The sequence below is a fragment of the Eucyclogobius newberryi genome, unplaced genomic scaffold, assembly GCF_026437365.1.
Source record: "Eucyclogobius newberryi isolate DKJ021-1_F unplaced genomic scaffold, fEucNew1.0.hap1 SCAF_7, whole genome shotgun sequence".
In the NCBI taxonomy this organism is placed as follows: Eukaryota; Metazoa; Chordata; class Actinopteri; order Gobiiformes; family Gobiidae; genus Eucyclogobius; species Eucyclogobius newberryi.
Window position 1 is genome coordinate 41,326,522 of NW_027316389.1, and position 22,253 is coordinate 41,348,774.

A 22,253-nucleotide genomic window follows, 5' to 3' on the forward strand; every position below is an offset into this window, starting at 1 on the left:
CACCTTGGAGAGCTCCGGGCACCTCCGGCCGGGCATGGCCCCCGCTGAGCACCCCCTGGAGCCCCCGGAGCATCTCCAGAGCCACCCCCCACTCTCCCCAGACTATGCCCGGGGAAGGGCCACTCTGGCTGGGCATGGCCTCCGCCGAGCACCCCCTGGAACCCCTGGAGCTCCTCCAGAGCCACCCCCCACTCCTCCAGACTCACCCCGGGGAAGGGCCACTCTGGCTGGGCATGGCCTCCACTGAGCACCCCCTGGAGCCCCCGGAGCACCTCCAGAGCCACCCCCCACTCTCCCCAGATTCTGCTCGGGGAAGGGCCACTCTGGCTGGGCATGGCCTCCGCTGAGCACCCCCTGGAACCCCTGGAGCCCCCGGAGCACCTCCAGAGCCACCCCCCACTCCTCCAGACTCTGCCCGGGGAAGGGCCACTCTGGCTGGGCATGGCCTCCACTGAGCACCCCCTGGAGCCCCCGGAGCACCTCCAGAGCCACCCCCCACTCTCCCCAGACTCACCCCGGGGAAGGGCCACTCTGGCTGGGCATGGCCTCCGCTGAGCACCCCCTGGAACCCCTGGAGCCCCCGGAGCACCTCCAGAGCCACCCCCCACTCCTCCAGACTCTGCCCGGGGAAGGGACACTCTGGCTGGGCATGGCCTCCACTGAGCACCCCCTGGAGCCCCCGGAGCACCTCCAGAGCCACCCCCCACTCTCCCCAGACTATGCCCGGGGAAGGGCCACTCTGGCTGGGCATGGCCTCCGCCGAGCACCCCCTGGAACCCCCGGAGCTCCTCCAGAGCCACCCCCCACTCTCCCCAGACTCACCCCGGGGAAGGGCCACTCTGGCTGGGCATGGTCTCCACCAAGCACCCCCTGGAGCCCCCGGAGCACCTCCAGAGCCACCCCCCACTCCTCCAGACTCACCCCGGGGAAGGGACACTCTGGCTGGGCATGGCCTCCGCCGAGCACCCCCTGGAGCCCCCGGAGCACCCCCAGAGCCACCCCCCACTCTCCCCAGACTCACCCCGGGGAAGGGACACTCTGGCTGGGCATGGCCTCCACTGAGCACCCCCTGGAACCCCTGGAGCCCCGGGAGCACCTCCAGAGCCACCCCCCACTCTCCCCAGACTCTGCCCGGGGAAGGGCCACTCTGGCTGGGCATGGCCTCCGCCGAGCACCCCCTGGAGCCCCCGGAGCACCTCCAGAGCCACCCCCCACTCCTCCAGACTCACCCCGGGGAAGGGACACTCTGGCTGGGCATGGCCTCCGCCGAGCACCCCCTGGAGCCCCCGGAGCACCCCCAGAGCCACCCCCCACTCTCCCCAGACTCACCCCGGGGAAGGGACACTCTGGCTGGGCATGGCCTCCACTGAGCACCCCCTGGAACCCCTGGAGCCCCTGGAGCACCTCCAGGGCCACCCCCCCACTCCACCAGACTCAGCCCCGACCCGGGCACACTCTTCCCCGGGTGCTGGGCTCCGGGACTCCGGGGATGACCACCGGGGACCAGGCTCTCCCTCCGAACCCGGGGACCCACCCTTAAGCACCCCCTCGCGGGCTAAACCCCTTAGGGGCAGCCGCCTGGAAGCCCGTGCCCTTGGTACTCTTAACCACACTTTGAAATTTTTCGGGTATAGTGTACTATTTCGGTTTTTACTCTAAGTCCCTCAGGGGCATATGGTGCTATACTCTGATGGTCAGATCACCTCCAGGCCCCAGGGGAGTGCTTTTCTGGGGTCAAACAGTGCACTGATGATGGGGGATTATTTCATTTTGCTCATTTTGGTGTTTTTTCACATTTTAACCCATTTTCACCCCTTTTGCTCACAACTTCATACTACGGCCCGGGAAAACGACAGAGTCGATGGGCATAGTGTACTATTGCCGAAAAATGACAGAGTCTTTTCGGGAATAGTGTACTATTTTGGTTTTTACTCTAAGTCCCTCAGGGGCATAGGGTGCTATACTCTGATGGTCAGATCACCTCCAGGCCCCAGGGGAGTGCTTTTCTGGGGTCAAACAGTGCACTGATGATGGGGGATTATTTCATTTTGCTCATTTTGGTGTTTTTTCACATTTTAACCCATTTTCACCCATTTTGCTCACAACTTCATACTACGGCCCGGAAAAACTACAGAGTCCCTCGGGTATAGTGTACTATTGCCGAAAAACGACAGAGTCCCTCGGGTATAGTGTACTATTGCCGAAAAACGACAGAGTCCCTCGGGTATAGTGTACTATTGCCGAAAAACGACAGAGTCCCTCGGGTATAGTGTACTATTGCCGAAAAACGACAGAGTCCCTCGGGTATAGTGTACTATTGCCGAAAAACGACAGAGTCCCTCGGGTATAGTGTACTATTGGCTGGAAGCTCGGTTTTTTTTCTAAGACCAGCAGGGGTATATGGTACTATATTCTGGTGGTCAGATCACCTCCAGGCCCCAGGGGAGTGCTTTTCTGGGGGCAAACTGTGCACTGATGATGGGGGATTATTTCATTTTGCTCATTTTGGTGTTTTTTCACATTTTAACCCATTTTCACCCCTTTTGCTCACATCTTCAAACTCGGGCCCTGATTACAAGTTCTGACCAAATGATGACAAACACGGTATTTATTCTGTATTTTTTTTTCATTTTTTTTATTTTTCCAACTTATACATCCATCATTGGTGCCAGGCAGGTTGTGGAGAAAGCAGTGAAGAAAGGAGAGTGCCATCACAGAAAAGATGTCCATCCAGGGTCAAGGTACCCTGCACTTTTACATATCCAAATGACAGCATTTAAAGTTTTTTAGCGTATGGTATCTCTCGTTGCATGGAACCGCACAGAGGCCAACGCCACACTGACGGCACCTGTACTTTGTTTGCCGCCTGCCTTTGGTACGAGAGCGGTCAGAGCACACGGCGCAGTCTGGACGTCCCTCTGCTTGACAAAGCCAATGACGCTCTGTGAGTCTCTGTGGCATTTCACCCTCCGGTCTTGAGCGCCTTTCTTGTTTTTTGGAGTGATCAGCCAGTAATGCATCAATAATGTTCTGAATGTAAACCTTTAAAGGTTTGTGTGGGCCTGGAGTGGATTTGGTGTATATGATGTGTGAGTTGACAATACTTATGCTTATAATGGCATTGAATATGCGATGATACCATTTCCGGGACCTGTGTGGAAAGAGGTATGTCTTCATCCTCTGGTCAGCAGTGTCCACTCCACCCATGTAGGCGTTGTACTGGTCGACACATACAGGTCTTTTGATGTCACGGAAGCCAGTGTCATCTGTCTTGGATCGGATCCTCCTCTGAACACAATCATTTCCATGGACTGTGGACAACATGGTGAGACGTTTAGTATCGTGCCAAGCACAAGCCAGGAGTTTTCCCTTTCTGCAAAAAACTGGGTCATCTCCTTTTTTCAGCTGTAAGACACTTTTACCAAGGCATTTTGGCATCCCCAACCTGGTAATCCTTACCGTCCCACACAGTCCAGTTTCCAAATCTGCTAATTCATTTGCAATTACAGGCGAGGTATAGTAACTGTCCATGTAAATCTCGTGTCCTTTGCCCGTAAAGGGAGAAACCAACTCACGGACAACTGCGTGTGTTGCACTGATGTTGCTTGCATTATTTTTGTACTGTCCAGTGTGCATTGACCAGCGCAAAACATACCCTGAACAGCTTTCACTCAGGGCATACACTCTATAGCCATATTTGTCAGGTTTATTCGGAGAGTAACATTTTAGTGAAGATCTCCCCTTGAAAGCTATTGTCATTTCATCTAAAGAAAGCTCCTTGATTGGACTGTAAACTGCTGCAAATTTGGGAATAATCAAATCTATTATTGGGCGGACTTTGAACAGTTTATCGTGCCCGGGCTCGCCTGTTCTCACATAATCATTATTGTTGACAAAATGAAAGAACGAAAGAATGATTTCAAATCTGTTTCTTGACATTACATTTCCAAATCCAGGCGTTTGTGTAAGCCAAAATGTTCCCCAGTAATCCTCGATTTCAGGTTTCTCAACAAGGCCCATGGAGAGATGCAAAGCGAAGAAAGCTTTCATTTCGGTGACTGATACATCATACCACTCAAGAAATCTTGAATGTGGCTTCAGAATCATAGGTGCCATACACTGATGTGCATATCTATTTGTCTCATCAGTAATGAAAGTCCAAAACTGATCGGTCAGAAAGAGTGACAGAATATCAAATGGATTAGCATCCGTCAGATCCATCTCTCCTGTGTAGCCAACTGGGTCTTCAAAAGGTTTGATCCATACCTCAAATACCTCGACCTCTCTCAGCATGTCCCAGCTCTCATCCACCGGGCAAGTTTTACTGCAGCCACTGGTTCCACTGGTTCCTCGCCTCCGTCTGTCCTTTGCACCTGTCCGTTGTTTCGAAGTCCCTTCATCTCCACTTGGAAATCCATCGTCACTCTCGGGGAGATAATACCCTTCAGAGTCAGAATCTGCTGTAAATTGCATGCCACGTGTACTTCCTCCAGCCATTTTTTTCCTTACCGGATCTGCCCTGGATCATACCTGGCTAATAAAGGGAAGTTGCACCGAACCGACCAATGACTGAAGTGATTCATTTTCTACTATTATTTCATTAATTTCCTTGTACGGTAAAGTTGCATTTCTGCGACTTTGGCGCTTAAAGGGTTAAGATGTTTTTGATAATAAAAGATAAAAAAAATTAAAAAAAGACCCGCCCGATCTCGTCTGATCTCGGAAGCCAAGCAGGGTTGGGCCTGTTTAGTACTTGGATGGGAGACCGCCTGGGAATACCAGGTACTGTGAGCATTTTCACACTTTTTCACCTGTCAAAAAAAAAAAAAAAAAAAAAAGAAGTTTTTCATTGAGATATCCCAATTTTGACCGAGCAAGTGGCGTGAAGGTACTATTCACGAAAAGACAGTGTTTGATGCAAAAAAAGCCATTTATACGAGTTTTGACCTGGAACATTTCGCTCACGGCCATACCACCCTGGACCCGCCCGATCTCGTCTGATCTCGGAAGCCAAGCAGGGTTGGGCCTGGTTAGTACTTGGATGGGAGACCGCCTGGGAATACCAGGTGCTGTGAGCTTTTTCACACTTTTTCACCTGTCAAAAAAAAAAAATAAGTTTTTCATTGAGATATCCCAATTTTGACCGAGCAAGTGGCGTGAAGGTACTCTTCACGAAAAGACAGTGTTTGATGCAAAAAAAGCCATTTATACGAGTTTTGACCTGGAACATTTCGCTCACGGCCATACCACCCTGGACCCGCCCGATCTCGTCTGATCTCGGAAGCCAAGCAGGGTTGGGCCTGTTTAGTACTTGGATGGGAGACCGCCTGGGAATACCAGGTGCTGTGAGCATTTTCACACTTTTTCACCTGTCAAAAAAAAAAAAAAATATTTTTTTCATTGAGATATCCCAATTTTGACCGAGCAAGTGGCGTGAAGGTACTCTTCACAAAAAGACAGTGTTTGATTCAAAAAAGCCATTTATACGAGTTTTGACCTGGAACATTTCGCTCACGGCCACACCACCCTGGACCCGCCCGATCTCGTCTGATCTCGGAAGCCAAGCAGGGTTGGGCCTGTTTAGTACTTGGATGGGAGACCGCCTGGGAATACCAGGTGCTGTGAGCTTTTTCACACTTTTTCACCTGTCAAAAAAAAAAAAAAAAAAGAAGTTTTTCATTGAGATATCCCAATTTTGACCGAGCAAGTGGCGTGAAGGTACTCTTCACGAAAAGACAGTGTTTGATGCAAAAAAAGCCATTTATACGAGTTTTGACATGGAACATTTCGCTCACGGCCATACCACCCTGGACCCGCCCGATCTCGTCTGATCTCGGAAGCCAAGCAGGGTTGGGCCTGTTTAGTACTTGGATGGGAGACCGCCTGGGAATACCAGGTGCTGTGAGCATTTTCACACTTTTTCACCTGTCAAAAAAAAAAAAAAAAAAAAAAAAAAAATTTTCATTGAGATATCCCAATTTTGACCGAGCAAGTGGCGTGAAGGTACTATTCACGAAAAGACAGTGTTTGATGCAAAAAAAGCCATTTATACGAGTTTTGACCTGGAACATTTCGCTCACGGCCATACCACCCTGGACCCGCCCGATCTCGTCTGATCTCGGAAGCCAAGCAGGGTTGGGCCTGGTTAGTACTTGGATGGGAGACCGCCTGGGAATACCAGGTGCTGTGAGCTTTTTCACACTTTTTCACCTGTCAAAAAAAAAAAAAAAAAAGAAGTTTTTCATTGAGATATCCCAATTTTGACCGAGCAAGTGGCGTGAAGGTACTCTTCACGAAAAGACAGTGTTTGATGCAAAAAAAGCCATTTATACGAGTTTTGACATGGAACATTTCGCTCACGGCCATACCACCCTGGACCCGCCCGATCTCGTCTGATCTCGGAAGCCAAGCAGGGTTGGGCCTGTTTAGTACTTGGATGGGAGACCGCCTGGGAATACCAGGTGCTGTGAGCATTTTCACACTTTTTCACCTGTCAAAAAAAAAAGAAAAAAAAAAAAGATTTTTTTCATTGAGATATCCCAATTTTGACCGAGCAAGTGGCGTGAAGGTACTCTTCACGAAAAGACAGTGTTTGATGCAAAAAAAGCCATTTATACGAGTTTTGACCTGGAACATTTCGCTCACGGCCATACCACCCTGGACCCGCCCGATCTCGTCTGATCTCGGAAGCCAAGCAGGGTTGGGCCTGTTTAGTACTTGGATGGGAGACCGCCTGGGAATACCAGGTGCTGTGAGCATTTTCACACTTTTTCACCTGTCAAAAAAAAAAAAAAAAAAAAAAAGATTTTTTTCATTGAGATATCCCAATTTTGACCGAGCAAGTGGCGTGAAGGTACTCTTCACGAAAAGACAGTGTTTGATGCAAAAAAAGCCATTTATACGAGTTTTGACATGGAACGTTTCGCTCACGGCCATACCACCCTGGACCAGCCCGATCTCGTCTGATCTCGGAAGCTAAGCAGGGCTGGGCCTGGTTAGTACTTGGATGGGAGACCTCCTTGAAATACCAGGTGCTGTGAGCAAAAAAACTACCCCCATTACACACAGGAACAGTAGAGCCTAAGACTCGTCCTTTCCATGGGAACAAAGGGGATAGCAACAGCCTCGGCAGCCTAAGACTGTTCCTCCATGATCAGGAACAGCAACAGCACAAATACTGGTCCTCCATGGGAACAAAGGGAATAGCAACAGCCTCGGCAGTCTAAGACTATTCCTCCATGATCAGGAACAGTAGCGGTCTAAGACTGGTACTCCATGGGAACAAAGGGAACAGCAGCGACGGTCTGGCAGTCTAAGACTATCCCTCCATGATGCAAGGAACAGCAGCACGTAAAACTGGTCCTCCCTGGTTGTATATGGCGAGAACTGGTAACTCCAGGTGAGAACTGGGCTGTGTCAGACTGTTCTTCCATGAGAAAGGAAAAGCAACAGCGCAATACTGGTCCTCCATGGGGAAAGGGAATAGCGACAGCCTCGGCAGTATAAGACTATTCCTCCATGTTCAAGGAACAATTGCAGTCTAAGTCTCGTCCTTCATGGGAAAAAAGGGAGCAGCAGCAGTCTTGAAACGGGGGCTTCCCCTCGCCGGAGGGCAGGGAAGTCTATACTTTAATGATCAGTGCAGGTGCGTGCAATTTGTGGTGTGCTGCATGGTCTGGAGCTGGAGGTTTGGGAGTTTTTTTTTTTTTTGAGTTTTTAATCGTTATTTTGGTCATTTTCATTTACTTTTTTCAGTTCTTTTGTTTGTTCCCCTCCCAGTAAACTTACTGGGAGGTGGATTTTTTGTTTTTTGTGAGCATGGCTCAAAGGACGGACAACACGGCATCGGACACTGGAATGGACACGACAAAGGCAAGGAAAAGTCTGAATGAATCTGTAAATAATAGAAAGAACGAAGAAAGAAGAATGAAATTTATGAAAGAACTCACTGTGGTGTTGGAGTTGACGGAGGGAGCACAAATCACGCCACTAGCTTTTTTGAAATCGACTCAGGAGGTGTGCGGCTCCATAGTAGCGTGCAGACTCATCTCGAAGGACAAATATGAAGTAACCGTCAGTACCACTAAAGCGAAGGAGCGGCTCCTGGACGGGTACTGCATTGGAGGAGTCAGGGTTCACGCCCGTGACATCTCGGTGGATGAGCTGGTCGTGTCCTTCATGGGGCTGCCGGCTTATATCGAGGACGAGGAGATCCTGGCCAAGCTCTACGCCTGGGGGGTCTCTGCGGTCTCCGAGGTGAGGAGGAGAATGTGGCCGGGGACGAACGTGGCGGACGGCACCAGGTTTGTACGGGTAAGGTTCACGGACACGGTGCAGTCCTTACCGTATTCTGTCAGGTTTGACACCGCGGGGGGCCCCGAGTACTTCAGGGTAATACACGACAGGCAGGTGCGGGTGTGTAGGGGGTGTCTCCAGCCTGGCCATATTCTGAGGGAGTGCCCTGACTTTCTGTGCCGCAACTGCGGGAGCCAGGGGCATTACGCGCGCGAGTGCGTCGCGCAGCGGGCCCCGAAGTGCAGAGAGTGCCGCATGTTCCGCCACTTATGTCCGTGTGGTGCGGGTGACAGAGAGGAGGACAGAGGGGAGGACAGAGGGGAGGACAGGGAGGACGCCATTGGAGGAGAGAGCAGTGACGTGGCCCAGAACGTGCCCGCAACTGCTCTCTCCGAAGTAGAGGAGTTTTTGGAGGAGGAGGCTGTGGAGGAGTCAGGGGAGCCAGAGGTGTCTGGCTCCTCTTGCTCCTCTGCCTCCTCAGACGAGGAGGCGCCCGTCGCACTGGAGATGGTGCTCGGCTCAGCGCTGGCGTCTGGGAAGGTGGGAGCAGGACAAACTGCTCCTCCTGACCAGAGGGAGGGGACTCGTGAGGGTCCAACTCCTAAGCCCGTGGAGGAAGAGGCTGAACCCGGGAGGAGGATGGGTGCGGGACAGGCCCCGCATCTTACCTCCAAAGGGGGGGACATCACCACAGGGCTGGGTGATGATCCCAAGCTCCAGTCGGACGGTGGTAAGAGGGGACAGGTGGAGAAAAAGGAAAAGAAAGGGGCAAGACGCAGGAAGCAGGTGGCAGGAGACGGAGAGGGCGCTGCTGCTGAGAGCGGCTCTGCCTCCTCCGTTCCAACCACCTCAAAAGCGCCAGCAGAAAGCTCCATCAACCCACCATCCTCCACACGCAGCTCTGCCCCACGAGGTGAGCTCGAGACTGTTTTTAATGATGACTTCATGGATTTCTCCACCCGTGAAGTCAGAAAAAGAGTGTGGCAGTCGGATGCGACGGGCGCCAAAAAGAAGTCTAAATAAAAGATGGGTTACATCCTCCAAGGTCTCCTCTTAATGGCGTTCTCCTTGTCCTCTTGGAACGCAGGCGGCCTGCGGAGCCCAGTGCGGATGCAGAGCGCGTTACACTTTTCCAAGTGGGACGTGCTCTGCATCCAAGAAACGCACTGGGATGTCAGCCACGCGCAACAAGTGCGGAGCATGGGAGTAGGCTCTGTATTTTGGGCCCTGGGCACGGCGTGCTCGCGCGGTGTGGCCACGGTGGTGAGGCCTGGTGTCTTAGGCCAACCCACCCTGGTACACGCCGACCCAGAGGGCTCCTTCCTGGTCCTGGACTTCACGGACACAGTGAAGTTCAGACTAATTAACATCTACGCCCCGAACGATGATGGTCTGAGGAGGCAATTCTTCAAAAAAATATTTCGCTTTGCGAACGACAATGCAATCATAATCGGTGACTTTAATACAACACTTTGCAAGACAGACATCGGCATTAACAACTCTTTTAAAAACAGCACTGCCAGGACAGCCCTGTTGGAAGAAGCCGCCAGCAGGAACCTGACGGAGGTGTGGCGGTTCGTCCACCCCTTCCTGAAGGATTTCTCCAGGCGGCAGGTCGTCCAGGGCGTCCTGAAGCAGTCCCGCATTGACCTCTGTTTTGCCTCCTCAGACCTGGCACAGAGAGTCAGTGGTGCTTCCTACAAGTGGTCAGGCTTGAGTGATCACTCCACTTTAGATATTTATTTTGGGTTAGTTTCATCACCGAGGAATGGAGGACTGTGGGTCCTAAACAGCTCCATCCTCGGTGATGAAACTTTTTGTAGGAAAATGGACTTTTTGTTTGATGTATTTGACATGGAGCTGGAGCTGATCGACAGCGTGGTCGATTGGTGGCCGACGGCAAAAACACGCATTAAAAAGCTCTGTGTCAATTACAGCAAACACAAGGCGTGGCTGTCGACCAGGAGGGAGACCGCTCTCCGCCAGCGCCTGCAGGTCCTGGACCAGGGCGCAGCTTCCACCACTGGCCCTGTGGATCCAGAGTACCTGGTGGTGCGCGCTGAGCTGGAGCAGCTGGAGGTAAGTAGGTGTCAGGGTGCAATTTTGAGGGCAAAAGCCAGACACACAGTCGAAGGAGAACGCTCGACAGCGTTCTTCTTCGGCTGTGAGAAGGCTACACAGGGAAAGATGCACATAGATAAGTTGATAGATAAGACAGGTAAGATTGTTTCCGAGGTAAGTGAGGTTTTAGAGACAGCGCAGGATTTCTATAGTAGGCTTTTTAGTTCAGACGGAGTGGCAGAGCAGGCTTTAGACCAGGCTGTAGGTGCTCTGGAGCGCACACTGAGCAGGGAGGATAGGGAGCTGTGCGACGCGCCTCTGTCTCTCATGGAGATAGAGGCTGCAGTCAAGAGTTTAAATACAGGGAAAAGCCCCGGAGAGGACGGACTAACCTGTGAGTTTTTCAAGCGTTTCGCTTCCAGGTTAGCTCCGATCCTACTCCTATTATATCAGGATTTTGAGAGTGAGAGTAGAGTTGGCGATGGTTTTGCGATGAGTGTCGTCACTCTGCTTTTTAAGAAGGGCGACAGGAGCAGCCTCGCCAACTACAGGCCCATTAGCCTTTTGAACGTAGACTATAAAATTTTAGCAAAGGTATTAGCAGGTAGGTTAAAGCGTGTGATTGGATCCGTCATACACCCCTCGCAGGCCTACAGCGTCCCCGGGAGGGACATCTCAGACACAGTTTTGTCTCTGAGATATCTCCTTCGGCAGATGCACGCGACTGGTGGTATTCACGTTAGTGTAGACTTTAACAAGGCGTTCGACAGAGTTGAGCATTCGTTCCTCTGGACTGTATTAGGTAAGTTAGGTTTCGGCGAACGGTTTGTTAATTGGCTACAGCTCATCTATTCCTTTGCGGTCAGTAAGGTCAAAGTCAACGGGTTTCTAACTGACTCTTTCCCCTTAAAAAGATCAGTCAGGCAGGGCTGTCCCCTCTCGTCGCTCCTCTACAGCATCGCCGCTGAGCCTTTGGCGGCCATGTTGAGGGCGGACGCGGCGGTGAGGGGACTGACCACGCCTGCGGGTAGGGAAGTCAAAATTTTTCAGTACGCAGATGACACGAATCTGATCCTCCGAGACGTGGAGAGCCTGAACGCCTCTCTCCACGTGCTCAATGTTTACGGCCTCGCTTCAGGGGCCAAAATCAATTTCGATAAAACCACGGTTAAATTTTGCGGCAGCGTCACGCCTGTTCCTCTCCCTGTCCAGCTCCGGGAGGCCGGGGACTCCTACAAGGTCCTCGGCGTCCCCCTGGGCAGAGACGAGGAGGCGTGTCGTACTGCACTTTGGTCGCCTTTGTGCGAGAAAATTACAGCGCGCTTGAATTTTTGGAGACGTCGTAATCTGACATTAAAAGGTAAAGTCTTAGTTGTAAATTCTTTGTGCATGTCCATGTTGAACCATGCACTCTCCGTGTACGGCCTGCCGGGGGTCTATGCTAACAAATTAAGGTTAGTGATAAACCACTTTTTGTGGAATCGTGAGAGGGGCTTTATTGCACATAAGGTTATGATAGGTGAGTACGATCAGGGAGGTTTAAAGTTAGCAGATTTAGAGTTAAGGAAGAAGGCCTTCAGGCTGAAAACAATTCGGAAATTTCTAGACGTTGAGGTAGATGCTCCATGGAAGGATTATATAGGTGAGTTTGTTAATAGTCTAGGTAAGTTTGGTGTTTATAATTTGTGTTTGTTGCCCCCTGTTTCGGTCCTGGAAGGCCTCCCCCCCTTCGAGAGGGAACTCTTGGAGGCGTGGAGGACTTTCAGGCCCCTGACTGTGGCGGTTCCAGACAGCGGTGAGGGTCTCGCGCACATGCCCCTCCGTCATAACCCTGACTTGCTCTCCGCTCCCCCCGGGAAGCGCGAGTGCATGATCAGTGGGGCGATGGAGGAGGCTGGGCTGGAATATGTAGGTAAGGTATTTGACGTGAAAGGTAATTTTAGTGTAGATTACATAGGGAAGTGTTTTAGGTTAGCAGGTAAAGTGTTTAGGAAAAAGTATATTAGTGGTATGGTAAGTATTTTTAACAGGAATCTGGTCAGGCATTGGGGAAGCACTTTGGGCCAAATGGGGAGCACGACAGGTAAGTTGAATTTTAATGTATTTGTTAGCACGGGGAGGTTTAGGATTTTCACAGACCTACCCACCCGCATCCTGTATCAGTTGTTGTTGCCGAGAGTGCTCGGGCGTCCCGCCTCGGAACACAAATGGTCATTAACATTCCCCGCACGCACCATCGCAACCATCTGGGCCAACATCTTTAATTGGTACACCCCACATAACGTAGGTCATTTTGACTTCAGATTTAGACACAGGATCGTCTTTACATCCGCAGCACTGCACGCATTTCTTCCCGACAGCTACGCTGCGGACTGCCCCGTGTGCCACGGACCCCCCGAGACCCTGGAGCACATGCTGTACACCTGCCCGGCCGTCCGCCCGTTCTGGTCCCGACTGCAGGACCTCCTCGCTCGGAGGCTGTCCTGGAGGCTCCCACCGCCGGCGGCCCTAGGAGGGGACGACCAGGAGCCCTGGCTCCTCCTCTTTGGTCCCGGACAGAGTCGCTCTGGAGCCAACACCCATCTCGCCCGACTAACCCTCTCCATAGCCCGGTACACATTATATCTCAACAGGAACATCCATCTCCGTGACAATAAAACAGCAGCACCCTGGCCCATCTTCAAAGGACTCTTGGCCGCACACCTCCGACACCTCCACATGGCAGCAGAGCACCGGTTCATCACCCACCTCGTCCCCCACAACACCCTGATCCACCTCACACCCTCTGGAAACCTGGACATCCTCTTCTGACCCCGGCATCACCCCCCCCAACCACGGCATCACCCCCCATCACTGAAGAATGTTTGGAGAATGATTGTGTGTTTGATTTTCTGTAATTTTTTTTTGTCTCGTCTCCCCTTGCCCTTGTGTATCCCATTCCCTTGCCCTTGTGTGTCATGTATGTCTGTACATTCATGTAAATATATGTAAATACTTGTTTTAAGATGTTTTTGATAATAAAAGATAAAAAAAAAAAAAAAAAAAAAAAAAGACCCGCCCGATCTCGTCTGATCTCGGAAGCCAAGCAGGGTTGGGCCTGTTTAGTACTTGGATGGGAGACCGCCTGGGAATACCAGGTGCTGTGAGCTTTTTCACACTTTTTCACCTGTCAAAAAAAAAAAAAAAAAGATTTTTTTCATTGAGATATCCCAATTTTGACCGAGCAAGTGGCGTGAAGGTACTCTTCACGTAAAGACAGTGTTTGATGCAAAAAAAGCCATTTATACGAGTTTTGACCTGGAACATTTCGCTCACGGCCGTACCACCCTGGACCCGCCCGATCTCGTCTGATCTCGGAAGCCAAGCAGGGTTGGGCCTGTTTAGTACTTGGATGGGAGACCGCCTGGGAATACCAGGTGCTGTGAGCTTTTTCACACTTTTTCACCTGTCAAAAAAAAAAAAAAAAAATAAGTTTTTCATTGAGATATCCCAATTTTGACCGAGCAAGTGGCGTGAAGGTACTCTTCACGAAAAGACAGTGTTTGATGCAAAAAAAGCCATTTATACGAGTTTTGACCTGGAACATTTCGCTCACGGCCATACCACCCTGGACCCGCCCGATCTCGTCTGATCTCGGAAGCCAAGCAGGGTTGGGCCTGTTTAGTACTTGGATGGGAGACCGCCTGGGAATACCAGGTGCTGTGAGCTTTTTCACACTTTTTCACCTGTCAAAAAAAAAAAAAAAAAGATTTTTTTCATTGAGATATCCCAATTTTGACCGAGCAAGTGGCGTGAAGGTACTCTTCACGAAAAGACAGTGTTTGATGCAAAAAAAGCCATTTATACGAGTTTTGACCTGGAACATTTCGCTCACGGCCATACCACCCTGGACCCGCCCGATCTCGTCTGATCTCGGAAGCCAAGCAGGGTTGGGCCTGGTTAGTACTTGGATGGGAGACCGCCTGGGAATACCAGGTGCTGTGAGCTTTTTCACACTTTTTCACCTGTCAAAAAAAAAAAAAAAAAAGAAGTTTTTCATTGAGATATCCCAATTTTGACCGAGCAAGTGGCGTGAAGGTACTCTTCACGAAAAGACAGTGTTTGATGCAAAAAAAGCCATTTATACGAGTTTTGACATGGAACATTTCGCTCACGGCCATACCACCCTGGACCCGCCCGATCTCGTCTGATCTCGGAAGCCAAGCAGGGTTGGGCCTGGTTAGTACTTGGATGGGCGACCGCCTGGGAATACCAGGTGCTGTGAGCATTTTCACACTTTTTCACCTGTCAAAAAAAGAAAAAAAAAAAAGAAGAAGTTTTTCATTGAGATATCCCACTTTTGACCGAGAAAGTGGCGTGAAGGTACTCTTCACGAAAAGACAGTGTTTGATATAAAAAAGGCCGTTTTGACCTGGAACATTTCGCTCACGGCCATACCACCCTGGACCAGCCCGATCTCGTCTGATCTCGGAAGCCAAGCAGGGTTGGGCCTGGTTAGTACTTGGATGGGAGACCGCCTGGGAATACCAGGTGCTGTGAGCATTTTCACACTTTTTCACCTGTCAAAAAAAAAAAAAAAAAGATTTTTTTCATTGAGATATCCCAATTTTGACCGAGCAAGTGGCGTGAAGGTACTCTTCACGTAAAGACAGTGTTTGATGCAAAAAAAGCCATTTATACGAGTTTTGACCTGGAACATTTCGCTCACGGCCATACCACCCTGGACCCGCCCGATCTCGTCTGATCTCGGAAGCCAAGCAGGGTTGGGCCTGTTTAGTACTTGGATGGGAGACCGCCTGGGAATACCAGGTGCTGTGAGCATTTTCACACTTTTTCACCTGTCAAAAAAAAAAAAAAAAAAAAAAAGATTTTTTTCATTGAGATATCCCAATTTTGACCGAGCAAGTGGCGTGAAGGTACTCTTCACGAAAAGACAGTGTTTGATGCAAAAAAAGCCATTTATACGAGTTTTGACATGGAACGTTTCGCTCACGGCCATACCACCCTGGACCCGCCCGATCTCGTCTGATCTCGGAAGCCAAGCAGGGTTGGGCCTGTTTAGTACTTGGATGGGAGACCGCCTGGGAATACCAGGTGCTGTGAGCTTTTTCACACTTTTTCACCTGTCAAAAAAAAAAAAAATAAATAAGTTTTTCATTGAGATATCCCAATTTTGACCGAGCAAGTGGCGTGAAGGTACTCTTCACGAAAAGACAGTGTTTGATGCAAAAAAAGCCATTTATACGAGTTTTGACCTGGAACATTTCGCTCACGGCCATACCACCCTGGACCCGCCCGATCTCGTCTGATCTCGGAAGCCAAGCAGGGTTGGGCCTGTTTAGTACTTGGATGGGAGACCGCCTGGGAATACCAGGTGCTGTGAGCTTTTTCACACTTTTTCACCTGTCAAAAAAAAAAAAAAAAAAAGATTTTTTTCATTGAGATATCCCAATTTTGACCGAGCAAGTGGCGTGAAGGTACTCTTCACGTAAAGACAGTGTTTGATGCAAAAAAAGCCATTTATACGAGTTTTGACCTGGAACATTTCGCTCACGGCCATACCACCCTGGACCCGCCCGATCTCGTCTGATCTCGGAAGCCAAGCAGGGTTGGGCCTGTTTAGTACTTGGATGGGAGACCGCCTGGGAATACCAGGTACTGTGAGCATTTTCACACTTTTTCACCTGTCAAAAAAAAAAAAAAAAAAAAAAGAAGTTTTTCATTGAGATATCCCAATTTTGACCGAGCAAGTGGCGTGAAGGTACTATTCACGAAAAGACAGTGTTTGATGCAAAAAAAGCCATTTATACGAGTTTTGACCTGGAACATTTCGCTCACGGCCATACCACCCTGGACCCGCCCGATCTCGTCTGATCTCGGAAGCTAAGCTGGGCTGGGCCTGGTTAGTACTTGGATGGGAGACCTCCTTGAAATACCAGGTGCTGTGAGCAAAACTACCCCCATTACACACAGGAACAGTAGAGCCTAAGACTTGTCCTTTCCATGGGAACAAAGGGGATAGCAACAGCCTCGGCAGCCTAAGACTGTTCCTCCATGATCAGGAACAGCAACAGCACAAATACTGGTCCTTCATGGGAACAAAGGGAATAGCAACAGCCTCGGCAGTCTAAGACTATTCCTCCATGATCAGGAACAGTAGCGGTCTAAGACTGGTACTCCATGGGAACAAAGGGAACAGCAGCGACGGTCTGGCAGTCTAAGACTATCCCTCCATGATGCAAGGAACAGCAGCACGTAAAACTGGTCCTCCCTGGTTGTATATGGCGAAAACTGGTAACTCCAGGTGAGAACTGGGCTGTGTCAGACTGTTCTTCCATGAGAAAGGAAAAGCAACAGCGCAATACTGGTCCTCCATGGGGAAAGGGAATAGCGACAGCCTCGGCAGTATAAGACTATTCCTCCATGTTCAAGGAACAATTGCAGTCTAAGTCTCGTCCTGCATGGGAAAAAAGGGAGCAGCAGCAGTCTTGAAACGGGGGCTTCCCCTCGCCGGAGGGCAGGGAAGTCTATACTTTAAGTCACGGCCATACCACCCTGGACCAGCCCCTTTGCAATCAGTGCAGGTGCGTGCAATTTGTGGTGTGCTGCATGGTCTGGAGCTGGAGGTTTGGGAGTTTTTTTTTTGAGTTTTTAATCGTTATTTTGGTCATTTTCATTTACTTTTTTCAGTTCTTTTGTTTGTTCCCCTCCCAGTAAACTTACTGGGAGGTGGATTTTTTGTTTTTTGTGAGCATGGCTCAAAGGACGGACAACACGGCATCGGACACTGGAATGGACACGACAAAGGCAAGACAAAGTTTGAAAGAATCTGTAAATAATAGAAAGAACGAAGAAAGAAGAATGAAATTTATGAAAGAACTCACTGTGGTGTTGGAGTTGACGGAGGGAGCACAAATCACGCCACTAGCTTTTTTGAAATCGACTCAGGAGGTGTGCGGCTCCATAGTAGCGTGCAGACTCATCTCGAAGGACAAATATGAAGTAACCGTCAGTACCACTAAAGCGAAGGAGCGGCTCCTGGACGGGTACTGCATTGGAGGAGTCAGGGTTCACGCCCGTGACATCTCGGTGGATGAGCTGGTCGTGTCCTTCATGGGGCTGCCGGCTTATATCGAGGACGAGGAGATCCTGGCCAAGCTCTACGCCTGGGGGGTCTCTGCGGTCTCCGAGGTGAGGAGGAGAATGTGGCCGGGGACGAACGTGGCGGACGGCACCAGGTTTGTACGGGTAAGGTTCACGGACACGGTGCAGTCCTTACCGTATTCTGTCAGGTTTGACACCGCGGGGGGCCCCGAGTACTTCAGGGTAATACACGACAGGCAGGTGCGGGTGTGTAGGGGGTGTCTCCAGCCTGGCCATATTCTGAGGGAGTGCCCTGACTTTCTGTGCCGCAACTGCGGGAGCCAGGGGCATTACGCGCGCGAGTGCGTCGCGCAGCGGGCCCCGAAGTGCAGAGAGTGCCGCATGTTCCGCCACTTATGTCCGTGTGGTGCGGGTGACAGAGAGGAGGACAGAGGGGAGGACAGAGGGGAGGACAGGGAGGACGCCATTGGAGGAGAGAGCAGTGACGTGGCCCAGAACGTGCCCGCAACTGCTCTCTCCGAAGTAGAGGAGTTTTTGGAGGAGGAGGCTGTGGAGGAGTCAGGGGAGCCAGAGGTGTCTGGCTCCTCTTGCTCCTCTGACTCCTCAGACGAGGAGGCGCCCGTCGCACTGGAGATGGTGCTCGGCTCAGCGCTGGCGTCTGGGAAGGTGGGAGCAGGACAAACTGCTCCTCCTGACCAGAGGGAGGGGACTCGTGAGGGTCCAACTCCTAAGCCCGTGGAGGAAGAGGCTGAACCCGGGAGGAGGATGGGTGCGGGACAGGCCCCGCATCTTACCTCCAAAGGGGGGGACATCACCACAGGGCTGGGTGATGATCCCAAGCTCCAGTCGGACGGTGGTAAGAGGGGACAGGTGGAGAAAAAGGAAAAGAAAGGGGCAAGACGCAGGAAGCAGGTGGCAGGAGACGGAGAGGGCGCTGCTGCTGAGAGCGGCTCTGCCTCCTCCGTTCCAACCACTTCAAAAGCGCCAGCAGAAAGCTCCATCAACCCACCATCCTCCACACGCAGCTCTGCCCCACGAGGTGAGCTCGAGACTGTTTTTAATGATGACTTCATGGATTTCTCCACCCGTGAAGTCAGAAAAAGAGTGTGGCAGTCGGATGCGACGGGCGCCAAAAAGAAGTCTAAATAAAAGATGGGTTACATCCTCCAAGGTCTCCTCTTAATGGCGTTCTCCTTGTCCTCTTGGAACGCAGGCGGCCTGCGGAGCCCAGTGCGGATGCAGAGCGCGTTACACTTTTCCAAGTGGGACGTGCTCTGCATCCAAGAAACGCACTGGGATGTCAGCCACGCGCAACAAGTGCGGAGCATGGGAGTAGGCTCTGTATTTTGGGCCCTGGGCACGGCGTGCTCGCGCGGTGTGGCCACGGTGGTGAGGCCTGGTGTCTTAGGCCAACCCACCCTGGTACACGCCGACCCAGAGGGCTCCTTCCTGGTCCTGGACTTCACGGACACAGTGAAGTTCAGACTAATTAACATCTACGCCCCGAACGATGATGGTCTGAGGAGGCAATTCTTCAAAAAAATATTTCGCTTTGCGAACGACAATACAATCATAATCGGTGACTTTAATACAACACTTTGCAAGACAGACATCGGCATTAACAACTCTTTTAAAAACAGCACTGCCAGGACAGCCCTGTTGGAAGAAGCCGCCAGCAGGAACCTGACGGAGGTGTGGCGGTTCGTCCACCCCTTCCTGAAGGATTTCTCCAGGCGGCAGGTCGTCCAGGGCGTCCTGAAGCAGTCCCGCATTGACCTCTGTTTTGCCTCCTCAGACCTGGCACAGAGAGTCAGTGGTGCTTCCTACAAGTGGTCAGGCTTGAGTGATCACTCCACTTTAGATATTTATTTTGGGTTAGTTTCATCACCGAGGAATGGAGGACTGTGGGTCCTAAACAGCTCCATCCTCGGTGATGAAACTTTTTGTAGGAAAATGGACTTTTTGTTTGATGTATTTGACATGGAGCTGGAGCTGATCGACAGCGTGGTCGATTGGTGGCCGACGGCAAAAACACGCATTAAAAAGCTCTGTGTCAATTACAGCAAACACAAGGCGTGGCTGTCGACCAGGAGGGAGACCGCTCTCCGCCAGCGCCTGCAGGTCCTGGACCAGGGCGCAGCTTCCACCACTGGCCCTGTGGATCCAGAGTACCTGGTGGTGCGCGCTGAGCTGGAGCAGCTGGAGGTAAGTAGGTGTCAGGGTGCAATTTTGAGGGCAAAAGCCAGACACACAGTCGAAGGAGAACGCTCGACAGCGTTCTTCTTCGGCTGTGAGAAGGTTACACAGGGAAAGATGCACATAGATAAGTTGATAGATAAGACAGGTAAGATTGTTTCCGAGGTAAGTGAGGTTTTAGAGACAGCGCAGGATTTCTATAGTAGGCTTTTTAGTTCAGACGGAGTGGCAGAGCAGGCTTTAGACCAGGCTGTAGGTGCTCTGGAGCGCACACTGAGCAGGGAGGCTAGGGAGCTGTGCGACGCGCCTCTGTCTCTCATGGAGATAGAGGCTGCAGTCAAGAGTTTAAATACAGGAAAAAGCCCCGGAGAGGACGGACTAACCTGTGAGTTTTTCAAGCGTTTCGCTTCCAGGTTAGCTCCGATCCTACTCCTATTATATCAGGATTTTGAGAGTGAGAGTAGAGTTGGCGATGGTTTTGCGATGAGTGTCGTCACTCTGCTTTTTAAGAAGGGCGACAGGAGCAGCCTCGCCAACTACAGGCCCATTAGCCTTTTGAACGTAGACTATAAAATTTTAGCAAAGGTATTAGCAGGTAGGTTAAAGCGTGTGATTGGATCCGTCATACACCCCTCGCAGGCCTACAGCGTCCCCGGGAGGGACATCTCAGACACAGTTTTGTCTCTGAGATATCTCCTTCGGCAGATGCACGCGACCGGTGGTATTCACGTTAGTGTAGACTTTAACAAGGCGTTCGACAGAGTTGAGCATTCGTTCCTCTGGACTGTATTAGGTAAGTTAGGTTTCGGTGAACGGTTTGTTAATTGGCTACAGCTCATCTATTCCTTTGCGGTCAGTAAGGTCAAAGTCAACGGGTTTCTAACTGACTCTTTCCCCTTAAAAAGATCAGTCAGGCAGGGCTGTCCCCTCTCGTCGCTCCTCTACAGCATCGCCGCTGAGCCTTTGGCGGCCATGTTGAGGGCGGACGCGGCGGTGAGGGGACTGACCACGCCTGCGGGTAGGGAAGTCAAAATTTTTCAGTACGCAGATGACACGAATCTGATCCTCCGAGACGTGGAGAGCCTGAACGCCTCTCTCCACGTGCTCAATGTTTACGGCCTCGCTTCAGGGGCCAAAATCAATTTCGATAAAACCACGGTTAAATTTTGCGGCAGCGTCACGCCTGTTCCTCTCCCTGTCCAGCTCCGGGAGGCCGGGGACTCCTACAAGGTCCTCGGCGTCCCCCTGGGCAGAGACGAGGAGGCGTGTCGTACTGCACTTTGGTCGCCTTTGTGCGAGAAAATTACAGCGCGCTTGAATTTTTGGAGACGTCGTAATCTGACATTAAAAGGTAAAGTCTTAGTTGTAAATTCTTTGTGCATGTCCATGTTGAACCATGCACTCTCCGTGTACGGCCTGCCGGGGGTCTATGCTAACAAATTAAGGTTAGTGATAAACCACTTTTTGTGGAATCGTGAGAGGGGCTTTATTGCACATAAGGTTATGATAGGTGAGTACGATCAGGGAGGTTTAAAGTTAGCAGATTTAGAGTTAAGGAAGAAGGCCTTCAGGCTGAAAACAATTCGGAAATTTCTAGACGTTGAGGTAGATGCTCCATGGAAGGATTATATAGGTGAGTTTGTTAATAGTCTAGGTAAGTTTGGTGTTTATAATTTGTGTTTGTTGCCCCCTGTTTCGGTCCTGGAAGGCCTCCCCCCCTTCGAGAGGGAACTCTTGGAGGCGTGGAGGACTTTCAGGCCCCTGACTGTGGCGGTTCCAGACAGCGGTGAGGGTCTCGCGCACATGCCCCTCCGTCATAACCCTGACTTGCTCTCCGCTCCCCCCGGGAAGCGCGAGTGCATGATCAGTGGGGCGATGGAGGAGGCTGGGCTGGAATATGTAGGTAAGGTATTTGACGTGAAAGGTAATTTTAGTGTAGATTACATAGGGAAGTGTTTTAGGTTAGCAGGTAAAGTGTTTAGGAAAAAGTATATTAGTGGTATGGTAAGTATTTTTAACAGGAATCTGGTCAGGCATTGGGGAAGCACTTTGGGCCAAATGGGGAGCACGACAGGTAAGTTGAATTTTAATGTATTTGTTAGCACGGGGAGGTTTAGGATTTTCACAGACCTACCCACCCGCATCCTGTATCAGTTGTTGTTGCCAGGAGTGCTCGGGCGTCCCGCCTCGGAACACAAATGGTCATTAACATTCCCCGCACGCACCATCGCAACCATCTGGGCCAACATCTTTAATTGGTACACCCCACATAACGTAGGTCATTTTGACTTCAGATTTAGACACAGGATCGTCTTTACATCCGCAGCACTGCACGCATTTCTTCCCGACAGCTACGCTGCGGACTGCCCCGTGTGCCACGGACCCCCCGAGACCCTGGAGCACATGCTGTACACCTGCCCGGCCGTCCGCCCGTTCTGGTCCCGACTGCAGGACCTCCTCGCTCGGAGGCTGTCCTGGAGGCTCCCACCGCCGGCGGCCCTAGGAGGGGACGACCAGGAGCCCTGGCTCCTCCTCTTTGGTCCCGGACAGAGTCGCTCTGGAGCCAACACCCATCTCGCCCGACTAACCCTCTCCAT

At 51.2% G+C, this 22,253-nt stretch overlaps 18 non-coding genes across 18 annotated transcripts; all 18 read left to right on the top strand.

Moving 5' to 3' along the window:
* The first annotated feature begins 4,959 nt into the window (after positions 1–4,959).
* LOC140349622 (5S ribosomal RNA) lies at positions 4,960–5,078 on the top strand. The gene has a single exon (XR_011924547.1). It is a non-coding gene; the product is annotated as a 5S ribosomal RNA (ribosomal RNA).
* A 155-nt stretch (positions 5,079–5,233) lies between these two features.
* Positions 5,234–5,352, top strand: LOC140350320 (5S ribosomal RNA). The gene has a single exon (XR_011925181.1). It is a non-coding gene; the product is annotated as a 5S ribosomal RNA (ribosomal RNA).
* A 157-nt stretch (positions 5,353–5,509) lies between these two features.
* Positions 5,510–5,628, top strand: LOC140349953 (5S ribosomal RNA). Its single transcript, XR_011924859.1, has one exon. It is a non-coding gene; the product is annotated as a 5S ribosomal RNA (ribosomal RNA).
* Positions 5,629–5,789: 161 nt separating this feature from the next.
* On the top strand, positions 5,790–5,908 carry LOC140349628 (5S ribosomal RNA). The gene has a single exon (XR_011924553.1). It is a non-coding gene; the product is annotated as a 5S ribosomal RNA (ribosomal RNA).
* Positions 5,909–6,074: 166 nt separating this feature from the next.
* LOC140349957 (5S ribosomal RNA) lies at positions 6,075–6,193 on the top strand. Its single transcript, XR_011924863.1, has one exon. It is a non-coding gene; the product is annotated as a 5S ribosomal RNA (ribosomal RNA).
* Positions 6,194–6,354: 161 nt separating this feature from the next.
* On the top strand, positions 6,355–6,473 carry LOC140349639 (5S ribosomal RNA). The gene has a single exon (XR_011924564.1). It is a non-coding gene; the product is annotated as a 5S ribosomal RNA (ribosomal RNA).
* A 166-nt stretch (positions 6,474–6,639) lies between these two features.
* LOC140349651 (5S ribosomal RNA) lies at positions 6,640–6,758 on the top strand. Its single transcript, XR_011924575.1, has one exon. It is a non-coding gene; the product is annotated as a 5S ribosomal RNA (ribosomal RNA).
* Positions 6,759–6,924: 166 nt separating this feature from the next.
* On the top strand, positions 6,925–7,043 carry LOC140350020 (5S ribosomal RNA). The gene has a single exon (XR_011924924.1). It is a non-coding gene; the product is annotated as a 5S ribosomal RNA (ribosomal RNA).
* A 6,622-nt stretch (positions 7,044–13,665) lies between these two features.
* Positions 13,666–13,784, top strand: LOC140349955 (5S ribosomal RNA). Its single transcript, XR_011924861.1, has one exon. It is a non-coding gene; the product is annotated as a 5S ribosomal RNA (ribosomal RNA).
* A 161-nt stretch (positions 13,785–13,945) lies between these two features.
* Positions 13,946–14,064, top strand: LOC140350067 (5S ribosomal RNA). Its single transcript, XR_011924969.1, has one exon. It is a non-coding gene; the product is annotated as a 5S ribosomal RNA (ribosomal RNA).
* A 160-nt stretch (positions 14,065–14,224) lies between these two features.
* LOC140350073 (5S ribosomal RNA) lies at positions 14,225–14,343 on the top strand. Its single transcript, XR_011924975.1, has one exon. It is a non-coding gene; the product is annotated as a 5S ribosomal RNA (ribosomal RNA).
* Positions 14,344–14,504: 161 nt separating this feature from the next.
* Positions 14,505–14,623, top strand: LOC140349986 (5S ribosomal RNA). Its single transcript, XR_011924891.1, has one exon. It is a non-coding gene; the product is annotated as a 5S ribosomal RNA (ribosomal RNA).
* A 156-nt stretch (positions 14,624–14,779) lies between these two features.
* Positions 14,780–14,898, top strand: LOC140349916 (5S ribosomal RNA). Its single transcript, XR_011924824.1, has one exon. It is a non-coding gene; the product is annotated as a 5S ribosomal RNA (ribosomal RNA).
* Positions 14,899–15,058: 160 nt separating this feature from the next.
* LOC140349663 (5S ribosomal RNA) lies at positions 15,059–15,177 on the top strand. The gene has a single exon (XR_011924585.1). It is a non-coding gene; the product is annotated as a 5S ribosomal RNA (ribosomal RNA).
* A 166-nt stretch (positions 15,178–15,343) lies between these two features.
* On the top strand, positions 15,344–15,462 carry LOC140350079 (5S ribosomal RNA). Its single transcript, XR_011924981.1, has one exon. It is a non-coding gene; the product is annotated as a 5S ribosomal RNA (ribosomal RNA).
* A 161-nt stretch (positions 15,463–15,623) lies between these two features.
* On the top strand, positions 15,624–15,742 carry LOC140350091 (5S ribosomal RNA). The gene has a single exon (XR_011924992.1). It is a non-coding gene; the product is annotated as a 5S ribosomal RNA (ribosomal RNA).
* Positions 15,743–15,904: 162 nt separating this feature from the next.
* LOC140349962 (5S ribosomal RNA) lies at positions 15,905–16,023 on the top strand. The gene has a single exon (XR_011924868.1). It is a non-coding gene; the product is annotated as a 5S ribosomal RNA (ribosomal RNA).
* Positions 16,024–16,188: 165 nt separating this feature from the next.
* On the top strand, positions 16,189–16,307 carry LOC140350016 (5S ribosomal RNA). Its single transcript, XR_011924920.1, has one exon. It is a non-coding gene; the product is annotated as a 5S ribosomal RNA (ribosomal RNA).
* Positions 16,308–22,253: the final 5,946 nt, after the last annotated feature.